The following is a 16,189-nucleotide window of genomic DNA, read 5'->3' as shown; positions in this document are numbered from 1 at the left end:
TATCTGTTTACAACCGGGACCCCCTCAGTTGAAACAAAAAATCAATGAAAATGTAGTTGGAGAAAAGGCGGGCAAACTACTGAAAAAAAAAAAAAATTTGTGAATGGAAGAATGTGTTTGTGCATTCATTGTTAAAATAAAGAGCGATCCGTGACGTGGCCACCGGGGCGCCAATGGGCGGCGGGGTAATATTTTTAAACATCCTCCCCGGGAGCCAATGGCGGAGGCGGTGGCAAAGACTAGCGCAGGGCCGGGCCAATGGCGGGGGAGGTATGCTAATGAGGAGTTGGTCAGGCAGGAGCTGAATGTCAACTAGTCAAAGATGGAGGCTGGAGCGGGGAGGCCATGAGGTTGGTACCGGAGGATTTGCCCACGTTCGGATCGATCAGGGACCCGCGCCGAGGCGCACCCGGGGCGGCGGCGGCGGGAGGCGGGCGGGGGGCTGCGGAGCCGCGCCGCTCCCGCCGCCTCTTTTGCGCCTCTTTTGGCAACTTTCCCCCCCGCGGCGCGGGGACCCGTCCGTCGTCCCTCCCGCCGCCAGGTACCGCGGGGGCCCGGGGCCCGCCGGCCCCGCCGCCGCCCGCGGCCGCATCCGCCCGCCCGGGCGGAAATGGCGGGAGCGCGGGCCCGGGGGGGCGCTGGGTGCCGGGGGGCGCGGCGCTGACAATGGCCCGCGGGGCGAGCGGCGGCGGGACGGGGACCGAGCGGCGCCCCCCGCTCGGGGCAGCGAGGCCGCGGGGCGGGGGACCCGGCGGGGAGCGCGGGGCCGGGCGGGGGAGGGGGAGCCGCTTGACGGCGGCGCCCCTCGCCCACCTCCCGTGCGGAAGCTCCCCGGCGGGGCCGTGCGCTTCCCGCAGAGGCTTCCCCGCGGAGCGGGCAGTGCGGGAGTCCTTTCCTCCCGCATTGTAAATGTGGCGATTCCCCGAGTGAAGTTTGGCTGGTCGGTTTGCGTTCTGGCGTGCGATCGATACGAGGCGTTGAAAACGGCGGGCGGCCGGAGCCGCCGAGGGCGGCAGCGGGGCTGGGGATAAAACTTGGGAGCGGCAGGAGTGGGGAATGGGTGCCCGTGCTCGCCGGGAGCGGAGCGGGAGCGGGCACGGCACGGAGCGCATCGCCCGTGCGCCGAGCAGCGCCGGGAGAGAGACGAGTGCCGGCGGGCTGGGCTGGAAATCTCTAGATAGTGGTGAGCCTTTTTTCCCCCCCTTTTCCTCCTCTCAAACATTTCACCTATGCAAACACTCCTGAGAAACCGAGTGGGATCCCACGAATGAAACTGCTGTCGCCGGAGCCGAGCGCTCCCTCCCCACCCCCAACCCGCGCGAGGGCTGTTCCACGGGAGGGTTCGCGGCTGCCGCCCGCTCTCATTGTGCCACAGCGCTCCTCCTGCAAAATACTATTCACATTTTTAAACACAGCAAAACTCACATCTGTCTAGCTACCACGTAGAATTGGTTTGTTAAAAGATCCTATTTTAGAAGTTCCCTCTTTTTGTTGATTTGTTTTGGTTTGGTTTGGTTTTTGGGGTTTTTTTGCTAAAACCCCCAAAGAGCGAGGCAGTAAGTCACATGCTATCTCCAGCCAGTATTTATATTGGCTTAATATTTAAATCTCGTAAAAGTAATGCTTTGCTTAAATAGTCCAGAGTTTTTGCAATAAACCAGGGTGCGCAACCCAAAGTGTTTCTTTGGCATTCTTGCACTTTGCCCCAATTCCGCTCCGTTTCCCTCCAGTGTGTGGTCCTTGAGTTGTGTAAGGAAAGCTTGTACCCTCAAACACAGACTTGGGGATCTGGAATAAAAAAAACTTCCTAAGGTTTAACGCAAATTCTTTTAGGTTTTTCTTTTTCTTTCCTTCTCTTTCTTTTTCCCTTTTTTTAAAAAAAAACATCTCCAAACCAGTCTAGGTTTCTGGATTAGGGATAAATTATTGTTTAAAAAAAAAAAAAAAGGAGGAAAAATTAAAATAAAGGGAGAAAACAGGAATTATAGAATTTAAGATTCTAATTGGGTTGGAACGTTTCCAAATCAATTGGCTTTGTGTTAATATTCCTATGATAGAGTGACAACTAGAATTCATGTAGTGATTTTTCTCACTCAGCCCAAACTCCCCCAGAACTGAATTAGTTTAATTTATTTTAGCATCTGGTACAATTCTTACTTGTCTGTAGAGTTCATGGAAAGTTGTTTTCAAGTTTGGATTTCTTTGCATAGAATTTCTTTACATTGAAATAAAATAATTTTATAAGTTCTCAAGTGATTCTTATTTAACCAATAGTTACATTTTCCAGCTTTAAGTTTGAAATGGTCTAGAGAAACAAATGGTAAACAGTTTGAACCTAAAGACTAAGTTGACTTTTAAATGTTACTTATTGCTAAAATTATTTGGAATGTCTGATTTGTAATGATTAACTGATGTTTTCTCCTTCCCATATATTCTTTCTGAAAAAGGAAAAAATTACAATAATAATGTTTTCATGATGCAAGTAGGTGATTTTTAAAGGTTTCTCACTGCTGGATGGCAGTTGTTTTGAAAGCTTGTTTAGATGCCTTTAAAATAGCAAGACTTCCTTAGCAAGTAAAAGTGAATAATTTAAGCTACTAGAAGAATGTATGCAATAAGTAGCAATTATTTTAACAGCTGATTCAGATGAAAGCAAGAGAAAGGATATTAATTTATCCTCCATTGTGTATTTTAGTTCATTATACCTACTTTTGTAAAATATTGAGGTGCTAAAATGCAAGGACAATCCCAATTCTGATATTTGCTTTCACATGCTCTAATGCAGTACATTTACTATTGATAAGGGAAAAAAAATCCCTAAAGCAAGCTTACCTAAATTCTGGCTGAAGTTAATTGAAGAAGCAGTTGTGAAATATTAAATCTAATTTTAAAGAATGATATTGATTCAATGTGGTTGTTGAAGAAACTCCTTTTTTTTGAATGTAACAAATCTGTTTTAGACTAAAACATGCACAGAAGCCATCACTTGGAGAAGTTTCTAACTGATTTATCATTTATTTTGGAAAGTCTCTGAAGTATGCTGTTGTCCAGAGCCCTTTTTCTGTTGTACTACTGGCAATTATGATGAGCAGTGCAATATTAAAAGGGCATTGGCTGGCAGAAACATGACCCCCTTTAGCAGCCCACCCTCTTCAGAGTGGGCAAACAACCCTAAAATAGATGCCTCCTCCAGTGTATTTATGCACGTGTGTGAAATAAGGTTTTATACATGTGGGAGTGGTTTTAAATAAGGAGAGAGATTCTGGGTTATACATTTTTATGTGTCTTGTCTATAGAAATGGGCTGGAATAATTTAAATATCCTAATTTCAGACATAAGCTCCAAACATTTCTGAGAGCTTTCAAGGCATCCCATTACTTGCTTTGTTTACCAATAGCTTGTGAGTAATTAGTTACTAATTTCTACACTGAATTTTTAAATTATTTCCTTATAGTATTTCCCCTTAGAGAAACTTTCTCCTATATGTTTAAGGTAGTCCCTATCAATGTCGACAGGGATTTAATGCTGTTGTACGTTTCGAGGAATCTCTGGTGTTTATGCTGTAATTTTAGAGTGGTTACACACACAGATATGTGTGAGATTGAAGCACAGGCACTAGATATTTTTGTACCCAGGTCTCATCTTTTCTGTAACATTTTCCATAGCAAATCAAAGCACAGTGTATTTATACCATTCTATATATACACCACACCCCCCAGGCGTTTTCATCAGTATTGGTCAACCATGATAAAATCACAGCACAATTAAGAAAACTTCTGACAGCACAGGAAAGGGTTGGCACTTTCTGTGATTTATTTAAATTGTCTAGTCCAGATTCACTGACTGACCAATTTGGGTTTTATGGAAGCACATACATTTGGGGATACTGAATTATGTCCCTTCTTATTTTATTCTCCATTATGGTAGAAAAATATTTTATTGTATAAAACCTTTATAACATACCGTGCCTAGATATACTGGGCATGTAGCAGAAGACTTGAATGGTTTGTTTAACAAGCCATACTAACAGCGGTCTTTTTCTATCCCTATCCCTTTTTTTCTTCTCTTTCTGTCATTTTTTAAACTAACTTTTTGTTGTTTTCTTTTTTTTTTTTTTTACCTTGTCTAATTACGATTGCAAATAAACTTTGTCATGCAGAGTTTTATTGGGGCTAAACATAAAAACGTTATTGTGGTTAACACTGTAATGTAACAGTCCCTTACAAAAGGATGCAGGGACAGCTGTGCAGAACGTGACAGTGGCTGCTGGTATCGCTGGCTCTGACAATGTTGCACTACTGTCTGCACAAATAAAGCAGTGCAATAATATTGTCAAAGCATTTGGTTCCAGTCCTAATACATCCTTTATGATCAGTTACTGTTGCACACCCAGCCCCTGACATTATGGCATTCTGTAGTTATTTAATGCATTTTAGTAGGGAACCAGCCCCCTACTCTGATTTCTTCCCTCTACCACAAAAGCTCAAATGAGCATTAAAATGTAAATATCATGTAGAAATTGCTTTAAAAAATCCCTACCATTTTGTTTGTTTGTTTATTTTGTATTTGGGTTGAGAGCTCTGTATGGAAATTCCTTGGGTTTTGTTCCCCGTTTTGACTGCTTCAGTGTACAAAATGGATTGCCCTTTCTGCCACTAGCTTGGGTTTGTGTGTCCAAGTTGTAAAATAAAAAGCTGGCCTATTCACATTTTAAAGCCCTCTTGTCCTCCTTCAGAGCAATCACCACCATTAAAAATATCCTTACCAGCTTTGAATGTTTTCTTCCTCTGCTCTAAAAATTAGGGATTTATGAACCTAAGGATGTTACTGTTGTGTATAGAATTCAGTGACTTTAATATATATCCATGTATTTACAGACAATTTAATTTTTGCTTCCTATTGATGTATTTTTCAAGTTCTATCATATTTCAGTTTTAGAGAAATTACTGTTAAGATAAAAGGAATATTGATACCTTCATTTTCATTTAAAAAAATAGTACAAGATAACTAAATAATAATCAATAGGATTTGAAAGACAATCTGTCCCTGCACTTCCCAACAGCAACGTGGAGCGAGGCTGCGAGATGTGAGGATGATGTAGGCCTAGGAACAGGAACACTGCATTCAGAATTGATCTTTAAATAACAATATGTTGGTGACTGTCACTCGCGGTGTAGTTGGAGGCAGATGTGGTATTTTCGCTTGCAGCTGCTAAGAAAGGGGTTTGGAGGGCTGGGGGATGGGACCTTCCTCTCTCTCTCTCTCTCTCTCTCTCTCTTTTTTTTTCTGAAGCCTTGAGCTGTTACCTTGGGAGCAAAGGGTGGGGGTGGGGAGAGCCGTCATATTGGAAATCAAATCTAGGTAAACGAGTGCTTTCAGATTGCACAGCACATCCCAAGCCAGGCCAGGATGTGCTGGTGAGTGAGTCATGGGGAGGCAGAAAATGGAGGACCACATCCTAAGGGGGGGAGCGTGTCCCATTTTAGACAGTTGAGGAGAAGCCGAATCCTCAATAATGCACTCCAGTTCTCCAATGAGGGAGGGAGCAGACAAAAGACACCTTTTCAGTCCTTCTGCTTCTGGGGCGAGCTGAAGGCTGTGTCCCATTCGCGCCCAGAGGAGAAGGCTGAGCCTCCATGCCTGAACCGGAGGCATGGTGCTGGTGGCCCATGCGGTGCATTCCCAGGCTCAGTGGAGGAAACTCGAGCTGCCATGGCTCCTTTTCTCTAGAGCTTTTCCTTTCATCCATCTCTGCATTGTAGCACGGTTGCCATTTTTATGTGTGTTAAGGAACGGGGAGGCCTATTTAGCTTTGGCACTTTCCCCTCTTCTTCCTTCTAATTCTTGATTAATTAAGAGGTAAGAAAGAGTGAAATCTCTGAAGGATTTGCTAGGGGGTGTCTTCCCCCCTTGCCATCAATAGGAGTGCAAGAGTGACCAGAGTGGGAGCATGAAGGGCCCTTTGCTGCCCCTGGCCAGGGAGAATGGGAAGGAGGGTAGACCAGTGAGGAGCTGGAAGCCACCCTGGAGCAGGGCAACGCTTTGTTCTCTCTGTGTGTGTGCGCTCGTGTGAGCCCATCAGCGAATAGAAATAAGTGCTAGTGAAAGCCTTGGTGGGGCTGATGCTGGGCTGTAAGATGGCCTCTCAGACATGTGAGCCTGCCTTGTTTGGAGGTGGAGAAATCACAGGGGGAATAGATGCATAGTTATTTTCCTGTATGAAGTTATGTCTTTAAAAATAATATGGTCACTACTCTTCAAAACCTCCCCTGGGCGTGGGGGGAATTTAAGGCGTGTGATACAGGGAAAGGCCTGTGTGATGACAAGGACCATATCCCATTTGGAAAGGGAGAGGGACAACCTTCTGAGGGCTCCTGGCTCTGGCTGGGGCAATGGAGCCCACAAACGCCCTTTGCTGAGCGCCAGCTCTTTGGAAGGCAGGCCCCAGGGGTGTGAGGGGAGAGGACGGGGGTTCCCTGCAGATTTGGGCCTGGGATGGAGGTTACACATTCCAAACCCTCCCTTCCCCACTTTTTTTTTTTTTTTAACCCTGCCTGGCTGAGGAATGTAACAGCGAAAAAAAAAAGCACTGGAGGAAAGAAAAAAAAAAAAGAGGGGGGGGATTCGGAAGCAAAGGCCCCTTCAGGAGTCTGTATTTGTGCAAGGGAAACCATTTGCATGTGTGTGGAGATGCCAGAGTTTGTCTCCAGTTGGGTCGGAGGGGGAGGGCGCGGGAGGAATGCGGGGAATCAGGTCGGGCTGCGGGGGGAAGGGCTCCGGCAGAGCCTCCATCCTGTTGTTGCATAAACTTGTTAAAAGAACCCCTCCTCTGTGGAGGCAGCACACATAGGGTATTAGTGTGGTGGAGGAGGCCAGACCTGCGCCCTGGCTACACAACCAATTGGAGCGGAAAGTGAAATCAGATGGTTTAAGTTTTCAGAGGGATTTTTTTTTTTTCAGGGGGACTTTTTGAGTCATTGCATTGAGTGCTAGATCTGTGTTAAGGTCGCTCCTGCTCTGGCCGCTCTTGGGTGGTTTGGGGAAGGGAGGCGGCCGGGCGGGGGCAGGAGGTGCCGCTTCCCCTGGTGCCGTGCCACTGCCCCGGCTGTGCGGGCTCTGTGCGGGCTCTGTGCGGGCTCTGTGCGGGCTCGGGGCCCCGGCAGAGACCACAGCCCTGCCCCTGCGGGCCGGGCGGGCTGGGGCTGCTGGGCGTGCTGAGGGGAGTCTGGCCCCTGCCGTGGGGGAAAGAGTTATTTGGGGGAGCTCAGGATCAGCCTCACACGGTCTCTTCCCCAGCTAAGGCAACTACAAGGCCTTTCACTTGCCCTCTACAGGCAGGGCCAACAGTGGGATCGGCACTTCCAGGGTGATAGTATTTAGCCCTATTTTCCTCCTGCATTTAGTACCATAAGTCGTCTTTTTTTTTTTTTTTTTTTTTTTTTTTTTTTCCCGTCAGACAGCAGAGCGCTGGTAAACACCATGCAGAAAAGCCGTATTGTGGGGTTACAAAGTCTGGGCTGTTTAAGGAGCTCTGTCATTCCTTTTAATGGAGCTCACTGACGCAGATCTGGGTTCTGCCAGCCGAGGAAATATTGCTGCTGAGAAAAGGGTTATTGAAACCCACAAACTAAATATTATGAACAAGAATCAAATAGCAGGACATTCTGGAGTGTAATCCCTCCTGATTTCAGGAGAAGGGGAACGTATTGGTAAGTGGCTGTGGGTGACAGAATCCCTGAACTCGGTGGGTGAAACACACTTGGGAAGGTGATGTTTTCAGAGAGGATTATCAACCCTTACTCTCTGGAGTCTCACACCTGGACAAGTTGACTCTTGCATGGAAGCAAGAATCCCCTTTTTTTCTGGACAGATTTGTACAAACTTGCTAGATAGACTTAAGGAGCCAGGATTGGAATGCTAAGAATTTTCTCTCTCTTAAAAAAAAAAAAAAAAAAAAAGAATTAAAAAGGCAACACTTCCCAGTTTTAAAACAATGATAAAATTATTAAATAGGATGGAAAACTCTAAATCAACTTCAGTCTACAGCTGTTTAAAGTGTTTGCTTTGACCTTTGGTGATAGTGTCAATTCCGCTGCAGAAAATATATTGTAAACTATATAATGTATTTAATTGCAAAATGTCTTTTAAATGGTCTCCTTTCCTCAGGCTAGAGAACTGGCTGTGGTCAGGGAAACAAGGCTGGACTGTGCCCTTCTATGTTTTGTGAGATTGTAACTGAGATGAAAATTTAAAAAAACCGCTTGCCCCAGTGGCATCTTTAACCACAAGAAAAATAAACAAACAAAACAGCAACAAAGGGAAGGAGAAATGGCTTCCTAAGCTAAACCAGGGAAGGCAAGCTCTGATCTCACGAAGAGCAGAGGCCTCTCAGCTCCAGAGACTCAGCTCAGTACTTTATTTATCCCAACGCTTCATCGTAAGGACACTTCAGTCTATTTGTCTCCTAACATCAGAAAAAGGGGACTTAAACACATAGCAAAGGCTCCACTACAGTAAGACTCCTCCACACACACTGCCAAAAAAAGAGCTTCCATTATTGAGCAACATATAAAGTGTTATTTCCATACTAGTCTGGGTGACATTTCCATTTAGTTTCTATAACTGTGATTAAAGGCAAGAGAGGTTTCTAAACATATCTAGAGATGCTGAGCCTCACAGTGTATAAATAGCATGCATTTCATAATCTCGTGTTTAAACGTTTATTTTAAAATAACCCCCATATACATTCCAGAGAGTCTCCCTGCTATAGGACATAGTGCAACCCAGGCTTTGCATATCATTTGCAAACTAGGTGGAATACTATTGGAATACTATTGAAGGCTGATTCAGTCTTTATTTTTCCTGTTTTCTTAAAAAAAAAAATAAAAGCAATGCGTAGGGAGGCCTGTGCCAATACACCACTTAGAGATAAGGACATTTTTGAGACACATCTAGGCTCTCAGCACAAATCCAGAAACATAAAGTAACTTAATTGCCTTTGCTTGGAACTTGTGGCTGACATTTCTAATTACATCCCTTACCCTCCCCTGCCAGTTGTAGGTTCTCCAACTACTGAACTATTGAAGTTGTGAGAAAGTTGTCAAATCGTGCTTTCCCCCACACTATCCATGCATCAGTAACATCACTTCATGTGCAGATTTGTGTGTTTCCACTGTAAGCTTGCCAGTAGGTTTGTCTCTTGGGCCACTGGAGAAGTTAAATTGTGTGTATTATGTCTTAAGTCTTGTTTGAGATAACATCGAGGCTGAAGAGTGGAAAAGACATGGTAAACAATAAACAAAATAGACTGGACGGGAATAGAAGGAAAGGTAAGGCTGAGCCTAGTTGCATCTTTTTTTATATTCTCAGTCCAACTGGATGTCTAGGTTGCAGGGATTGTTGAGAAGCAATGACAGGATTAAACCTTAGGCTTTGCCAAGGTAACAAGAATACAGAAGTTTGATAAAACTCAATTCTGAGCTGTTTTCAGCAATCTCTGTGAGTGTGGCCTTTTAGTTAGTGTGAGCAAAGATTTAATATAAATAAATCATGTGGAAAAAAGATCTCTGTTTTCTTCCACAAGCGTTACAAAGGATGGGGAAAATAAGGGATTGGGACAGATTGGAAATTTTGATTATTGGGCATTAGAAAAAACCAAACACTGAATGGAGCTTGCCTAGTTCCTTTTTCTTTGGCAAGTGAGGCAGCATCAAAGAGTATGCAGGGCTGCCTCACACCAGCATGCCAAAAGCCAGGGACCTCCAATGGCAAAGACCAGCTCAATGTGGCATGGATAAATTAGCCAGAAATCCATGAATTAGGGGATTGTCCCTTCATTACACTCCAATTTAATCCACTGGAAAGCGGACTGAGGAAAGAGAAGCTTATGTGTCAAAATCATGACCTGATTTGGGATGGCCTGGGAACGAAATTTCCTTCCCCTTCCTCTGGGCTCTCAAGTGTTCCTACGTGACAAATGCACTAGGGCAGGTTAATTGGAAGCTGGAGTGCAGAGGAAGAGTCTAGTTGGCAAAGCACTCCTGAAGCTGGAGGCGTCTCAGCCCTTCCCTGGGAGTAATTTCTGTGGCTTTTAGTGTGTTCGACACTAAGCCAGCCCCAGCTGAAGATTGTGCCTTCCAGCCTTGGACAGAAAAGGTGCTGGGGAGGGGGAAGAGAAGAAAAAGCCAAACAAAACAAGCTAGGGCAAAACACGCGTGCGTCTCCAAACACTGTTTAACCTGTGTGCACAAATGTGAAGTCAGTGCTGGAGAGCTAGCCCTGGAGATCCTGTTTTGCTTTCTAATTTTTGGTGTGTACTTAATCCCGTGATTTCCAATGAAGGGAGGGATATTTAAAACACTGGGCTTTCCAAGTAGGACAGCCCTAGAAAGGAAGTTCTCTGAGGGCTTGATGCCTGTTACTAAGAGGCTCAAAATACAACTATCAGTTAATCAAGTAAATAGCACTTCCCAGCCTCTGACAGCTAGGCAGCTAATTGACTGAGGCTATTAATAAAGGAGAGAAATTTACACAGAAGAAAGTGAGAACTGGGGATGGAGGTACAGAAACCTGGATAAAATCTATACTGGAGTTAAATGTGTCCTGGGAGAAAGGGGTAGTGCCTGTGCACGGATTCTGTGGGTTAGAGATTTACTCCATTCTTGCATCCCCACTCTCCCTGAAGCACATGGTGCTGTGATCCATAGGGCAGTGCACTGCTTTCTAACTTTGTACCCCTTCCCCATTTGCAGGCATGGAATGAAGCTCCCTCCAGTCACCTGCTGCAAGACACATTATCCAGCTTCCTAACCTTAAGGATGAGACCCTATCAATATTGCCTCTGCTTTTGTGATCAGGGTAGTAGTGCAATATTGCTTATAGGGTCTTTTCTTTTGAGGGTTATTCTTCATGGAGAGAAGAAAGCCACAGCAGGAAAAAATAACCCCATATGCCCACCGAGTTAAGGGAAAAGTTGTGAAATGCTGAGTGTTGTTAGATAGGCGAATAATTGTACAGAGATGTTATTTGTGACAAATAATCGTGCTATTCTGGTGACTCAGGTTGTGAGTAATGGGCATATTTTTGATGCTATCTATCACACGGGATTCAAAACGGCTTCATGTTTAAAACACAAGCAGTGATTGAAACCAGAGAAACCCATCATGGTTCCTTTCTAAAATAGTATGAGTTCTGAGACGTTTGAAGGGTGTCTATATTACATACTGATGTAAACACCCACCAAAGGATGGGAGGAGATACATAGCCATACTTGCTGCTTCTGTGCCTGATCCCAGCCGGAAAGCCAGTGTGGTGCAAAGCACAGCACAGCACAAAGAGGCCGAGACTCTAATCCCCATAACCTCGGCGAAACAAAGCTCATGCCTCTGCCCGGCGAGTGCAGCCCGCCGGGCTCCGCGACCGTGCGCCGCACCCGGGGCTATTCCAGGGTCGGGCGGCGCAGCGGGGCCGGGCACTGCCTCCGGCCCTTCCCGAGAGCTGCTCTCTGAGGTACGTGGGAACGAAGCAGGGATGGGGGTGTTAAATCTCCTCTCCGCTTTGTGAGGATCAGCTGGGGGCTGACAGCAGCCGGGATGGCCGAGTGGGTGGCCCTGCCTTCCATTTCAGGTGGTCCCCGCGGTCCCTTTCGGGACCTCAGGGGCCCAGGGAAAGGGGTGGTGGGAGGGGACTGAGGGCCGGATCAGGGCGCGGCGGAGCTGCCGCGGGGCCGCTGCCGCGCGTCTCCCCGGGGCGGCGGGGCTCGCCTCGCCGGCCCGGCGAGGGGCAGGGTCCGGAGCCATACTACGGGGCCGTGCCCGCTGCCTCCCCGTTGTACGGCTGCTGCTACCCCCGGTTGAACTCCCCCTTTCCCGTGAGCTGCCCCCCAGCATCATTCCAATGGGAGGCGGCCAGCTCGGGGACAAAGCCAGGATCTTTCCACCCCACCCGGGCTCTCCCTCTGCCCCCAGCCCGGCAGCCGCCGCAGCTGCTGTGCCAGCGCTGGGACCACCGGCCGGGCTGCCCCTCTTTCCCTGTTGCACTACTGTCACGGTCGCAGCGAGCAGTGCAATAATGAAAGGGCGTCAGTGCGCCGGGGAGCGGCGAGAGCCGGGGACGAGCCGGTGACAGCGCGCGGGGACGGGGACGTCCCGCCGCACCCGAGAGCCACCTTAACGGGGCGGAGGGGATACACACGACACTGACGGACGGACTTTGGTTGTGCAACTTTCTTTGTTTAAACACGCAGCGGCCGCGAGCGTGCGCGCAGGGGCAGGACAAGGTGAGCGGCTCCGCGCACCGCTTGCCCCGGCCCGCCGCCTCTCCCCGCCCCGCCGGCCCCGGCCGCGCTCCCCGCGGCCGCGGGTCCTGGGGCAGCCCCTCTGCTGTACCCGGCCAACACCAAATAAATAAAAGTGACCCCCGAGTCCCCTGTCCCTGCCTTTTCTTCCTGGGGGGTTTCTTGCAGGTCAGCAACCTCCCTGCCTCCCTGGCAGCCCCTCGCAGGTAAAAATCCCCTCGACGAGTTTTTCCCTACGATCTGGCGTGCTGCTCGCCTGTTTGGTCTTGTGGAGAGGCCGAAAACGCGAGTAGGAAACGAGTGTCTTCCTTCACTTTGGAGCCTGAAAAACTCGAGCTGTGCTCTAGTGCTGGGTTCAGCCATGAGGGAGCACGGGTAGGGAAGTGAGTGTGAGGCGGGAGGGGAAGGGTGTGCAATAATGGAGATGGGAACAGTGCTTTGCATCTGGGAAGGCCAGGAAATAGCCCTTTGATTATTAGTGGCCATGGTGAAATGGATACTTCTATAAAAGAGGGCTGGGGAGGGGTATTTCCTTAGCAAAGGACCTTCCTGCTCTGGCCTTTTGAACCTGTGCTTCTCCCTGGCACTATTTCTGCTTCATCATGACTTTTTGCAGAGGAAGGTGAGTGCAGAAAACAGGCTGGCTGTCGAAGAGGGATGCAATCTAATCCTAATGAAAAGGCTTTTACAGTCTATGCTTCATTTCCTATTTATTTTGGGTTCTCTCTATCTTCTATCCCTCACATGCACAAGCAGATACAAAAGCTGAATCCTTCCCTGCAGTCTTTCTCCCAGGGAAAAGTCAGCCCCCTCCCCAGCTTCACCTTCAGGCTTTGCGCACACAAAATGGCTGCAGCAGCCTGTGGGTGGGCATGGAGAGCTCAGGAAGCTGCTTTTCTTTTTCCCACCCTGCCTGCCCAGGAAGCCCTTCTGCTTTTATTTTCTGTGGCATTTTGCTCTTGCATAGCTCTGTGCAAATCCAAGGGGGTCTCCAATGTGTAATCTATGCATGGAATGGGAGCTGGGGAGGGAAATGGCCAGTTTGCATGAGAAGGGGACCTGTCGGGCCCCAGTGTTTATTTTTTTGCTGACCTTCTGGGGATATGGTCAGTGAGAGCTGTGACAGCTGCTGGAAGCGGCAGGGGCTTTGAAGATTGTGAAGGTTGTGACCTCGAGGCCCCTTTCCTCTCTCTGTCCCAGGAGCTGCTGAGTCAATCAGGGAAAAGGGGAGGTGAAATGGGGGCTGCTCTTTAGCCATTTTTCAATCGGTGAATGAAACAGGAAAGGACAAATGCAAGAAGAAAAAAGAGCGATTACTTCCACTTTGGTGCATTACTGAGAAGGGGGAATCTCTCTTTGGCAAAAGATTATAACAATAATGGGAAACCACTGTGCTCTTAAGATCCAGCACCTTGAATAAAGGATTTAACTGGGCAAGGAGCTGATGGCAGATCAATAACAGTAAATTAGGGGGAAAGCCTACAAAGTCCTCTTGGTTCAAAGCAAGAGGAAATCCACCTCTTGCTTCCACCAGATAGCAGCCATAGATGTAGCAGCAGCAACATTCCCAGTTGTCCCACTAGCTCCCACCATCTCCTTGACCCTACACTAACACATCTTCATCTTTGCTGAGCTCAGCTGAACCCTGTGGCTGAGATTGCAGAGGCCGCTGACAACGGCTGCACCACACATGCCAAAATAAAGAGACAAAGTACATTGTGCAGGGCTGTATCCTTGTCTGTGTGCTTTCAAATGGCACAAGCTCCCCTGGCAATAGACACCCCTGGGTAGCCCACGAGAGGGCTCTCACTCAGCCCCAGATCCCTCTCTTAAGCCCAGTGAGAGGGGTTTAACTCTTTTTCAGTTTCTGGATAACATGATCCTATGGATCTTTCCTTTTAAAATAGTAATCAGAACAGCAAACAGAGCACCCGGCTTCGGTTGACCAATACACAACAGAGGCAAAGAAAGCAAACAGCAGGCTTTTCACTTAGTTTACACAGGGGGCACTTAAATACTGTATTGGTTACATAATACCATTTGGGGGTTGGGGTTTTACACATTCTTCTACTAAATATATCTGTGAGATTTGTCTTAAAGTGATCAACATAAATCCAGCCACAGCTTTGAGGCCTATGATTAGACCTAATACCACTAGGTAACTCATAGCATATTTACTGAAAACCAAGGCACAATAGAATTTTTTCCCTAGATCTGCTGATCTGCATTGCACTTGCTCCACTGCAAGACAGGGTGTACACTGCCTCTAGAAGGGCTGCCATAGACAGCCACTTCCCTGCAGGAAGCATAAACAGCTGGGCTTTAGGGCCATATCCTGCCACTGCTCCAGTCCTCAGAATTCATTTCAGCACAGATTAGGTAGGACATGTTCTGGCAATTACAACAAACTAAGTGCTAAGAAAGAGGATGAAGCATATAAAAAAATCTAAATCCTAGCTGTAATTGATCAGGTGAAAAGGTATACACTGTTAAGTCCTCCAGAGAAACCTGTTCAGATGGGATACCTGGAAGTACATTCCCTTCCTAAAAAGCCCTCCAGTAAACATCCTGTTTCCATCCAAAGGGAGTAGCAGGTGGCCAAACTGCTCCACTGGAGGTTTGACAATGGCATTATCTATCCAGCTTTTCAAATGAAGCCTGGCTAAATCTGTACACAACTTCTGAGACTCCAGCTAAACCCTTCCTGGGAATGGAAAGCTTCCCCAGGCAAAGCTCGGATCTAGCAGCCCTGCATTCTTGCAAAGGACACATCCCTCTGCTCAGAAGTGAACAGATGGGGAGAAAAGTCTCAAAGCATCAGAACTTTAAAACAGTGCTCTTCTCTTTAGTGTATTGTCACCAGAAGCTCCATGGGCAGGGATCTCTGCCATAAGGAACTAGCAGAACAGCAGGTGGGTGGATAATTGAGAATAGAAGTTCCTTGGGGCAAACCAAAATAGTCTTTGTGACACTTCATGAAACTACGTACAGTTCCTAGGCTCAGCATCAGACACTGACTCTGTAAAATTCCTGCTTACTCACTCACCTGGGAGATAGTTGAACCTTTTAAACATCTTGAGACACAGAGTAATCAGATGATAGGGATAAGCTGCTGTCATGGTAAAAATTCAAATGTACCATTTTGCTTAAATGTAATAAGTCAAATATTTTATAGAGTCACTGTGCTACTACTGCAACAAATAGCAGAGCCCTGGCTCAAACACTGATATACAAACAAGCAATACCTTTGTCAGGAGCTGCTATGTCTTTGTGAGCAGTTTGCCCAATTAAAATCTATGGGGAGTTACACTGACTACAAAAGCCACCATCACACAGTGCTAGAAACAAACAGGTTTGTTCCACCACTGTGAATTCTTGTCATATTTCAAAACAAGGTTGGGGTGATGGCCATCTGAGTTTACACAGCCCTCCAGCACAAGATTCTGTTACTTAGTTTTCACAGCAGATACACCTTTTACACATCTCTAGATTATTTTGAAAAATTCAAACAAAAGGGAGGCTTTGTTCTGAGAGAAGGACAAAATCAAAACCTTCCCATTCTAAAGGAAAAGGGGATCTCTCACCAACCCTAGAGAAGTATGGAGGTCATCTTCATGTGCAAGCTGTTGCAGACACGAAGAAGGAGCAAAGCGAAGGATTTCTCGCTGCCTATCCCCAAACACCAAGTGATTAACTTAGGACATTTATAGCAGTGTTTGGTGCAAGTGAAAGAGTAGTTTTGGTTGAATGTCTGAATTCTCTGATCTCTGAATTCTGAATTCCCTTCTCCCCCTTGTTTCCCTGTTCATGCACAGACAACTTTACCAAAAGGTAAATTTTCACAGGAAGTTACAGGAAGAAAACTCAACAAACAAACAACTACCAATTTCTTCC

At 46.8% G+C, this 16,189-nt stretch overlaps 2 long non-coding RNA genes across 2 annotated transcripts; both read left to right on the top strand.

The window, feature by feature from the left end:
- The first annotated feature begins 265 nt into the window (after positions 1 to 265).
- LOC146766007 (uncharacterized) lies at positions 266 to 7,961 on the top strand. Its single transcript, XR_014958663.1, has 2 exons — positions 266 to 350; positions 7,457 to 7,961. It is a non-coding gene; the product is annotated as an uncharacterized LOC146766007 (long non-coding RNA).
- A 3,336-nt stretch (positions 7,962 to 11,297) lies between these two features.
- Positions 11,298 to 12,421, top strand: LOC146766006 (uncharacterized). The gene is made up of 2 exons (XR_014958664.1): positions 11,298 to 11,508; positions 11,967 to 12,421. It is a non-coding gene; the product is annotated as an uncharacterized LOC146766006 (long non-coding RNA).
- Positions 12,422 to 16,189: the final 3,768 nt, after the last annotated feature.

This window comes from Lonchura striata, chromosome 15, assembly GCF_050655825.1.
Source record: "Lonchura striata isolate lonStrDom1 chromosome 15, ASM5065582v1, whole genome shotgun sequence".
Classification (NCBI taxonomy): domain Eukaryota; kingdom Metazoa; phylum Chordata; class Aves; order Passeriformes; family Estrildidae; genus Lonchura; species Lonchura striata.
Note: the sequence above shows the minus strand (reverse complement) of the source record. Positions and strands in the feature narration are given on the sequence as shown.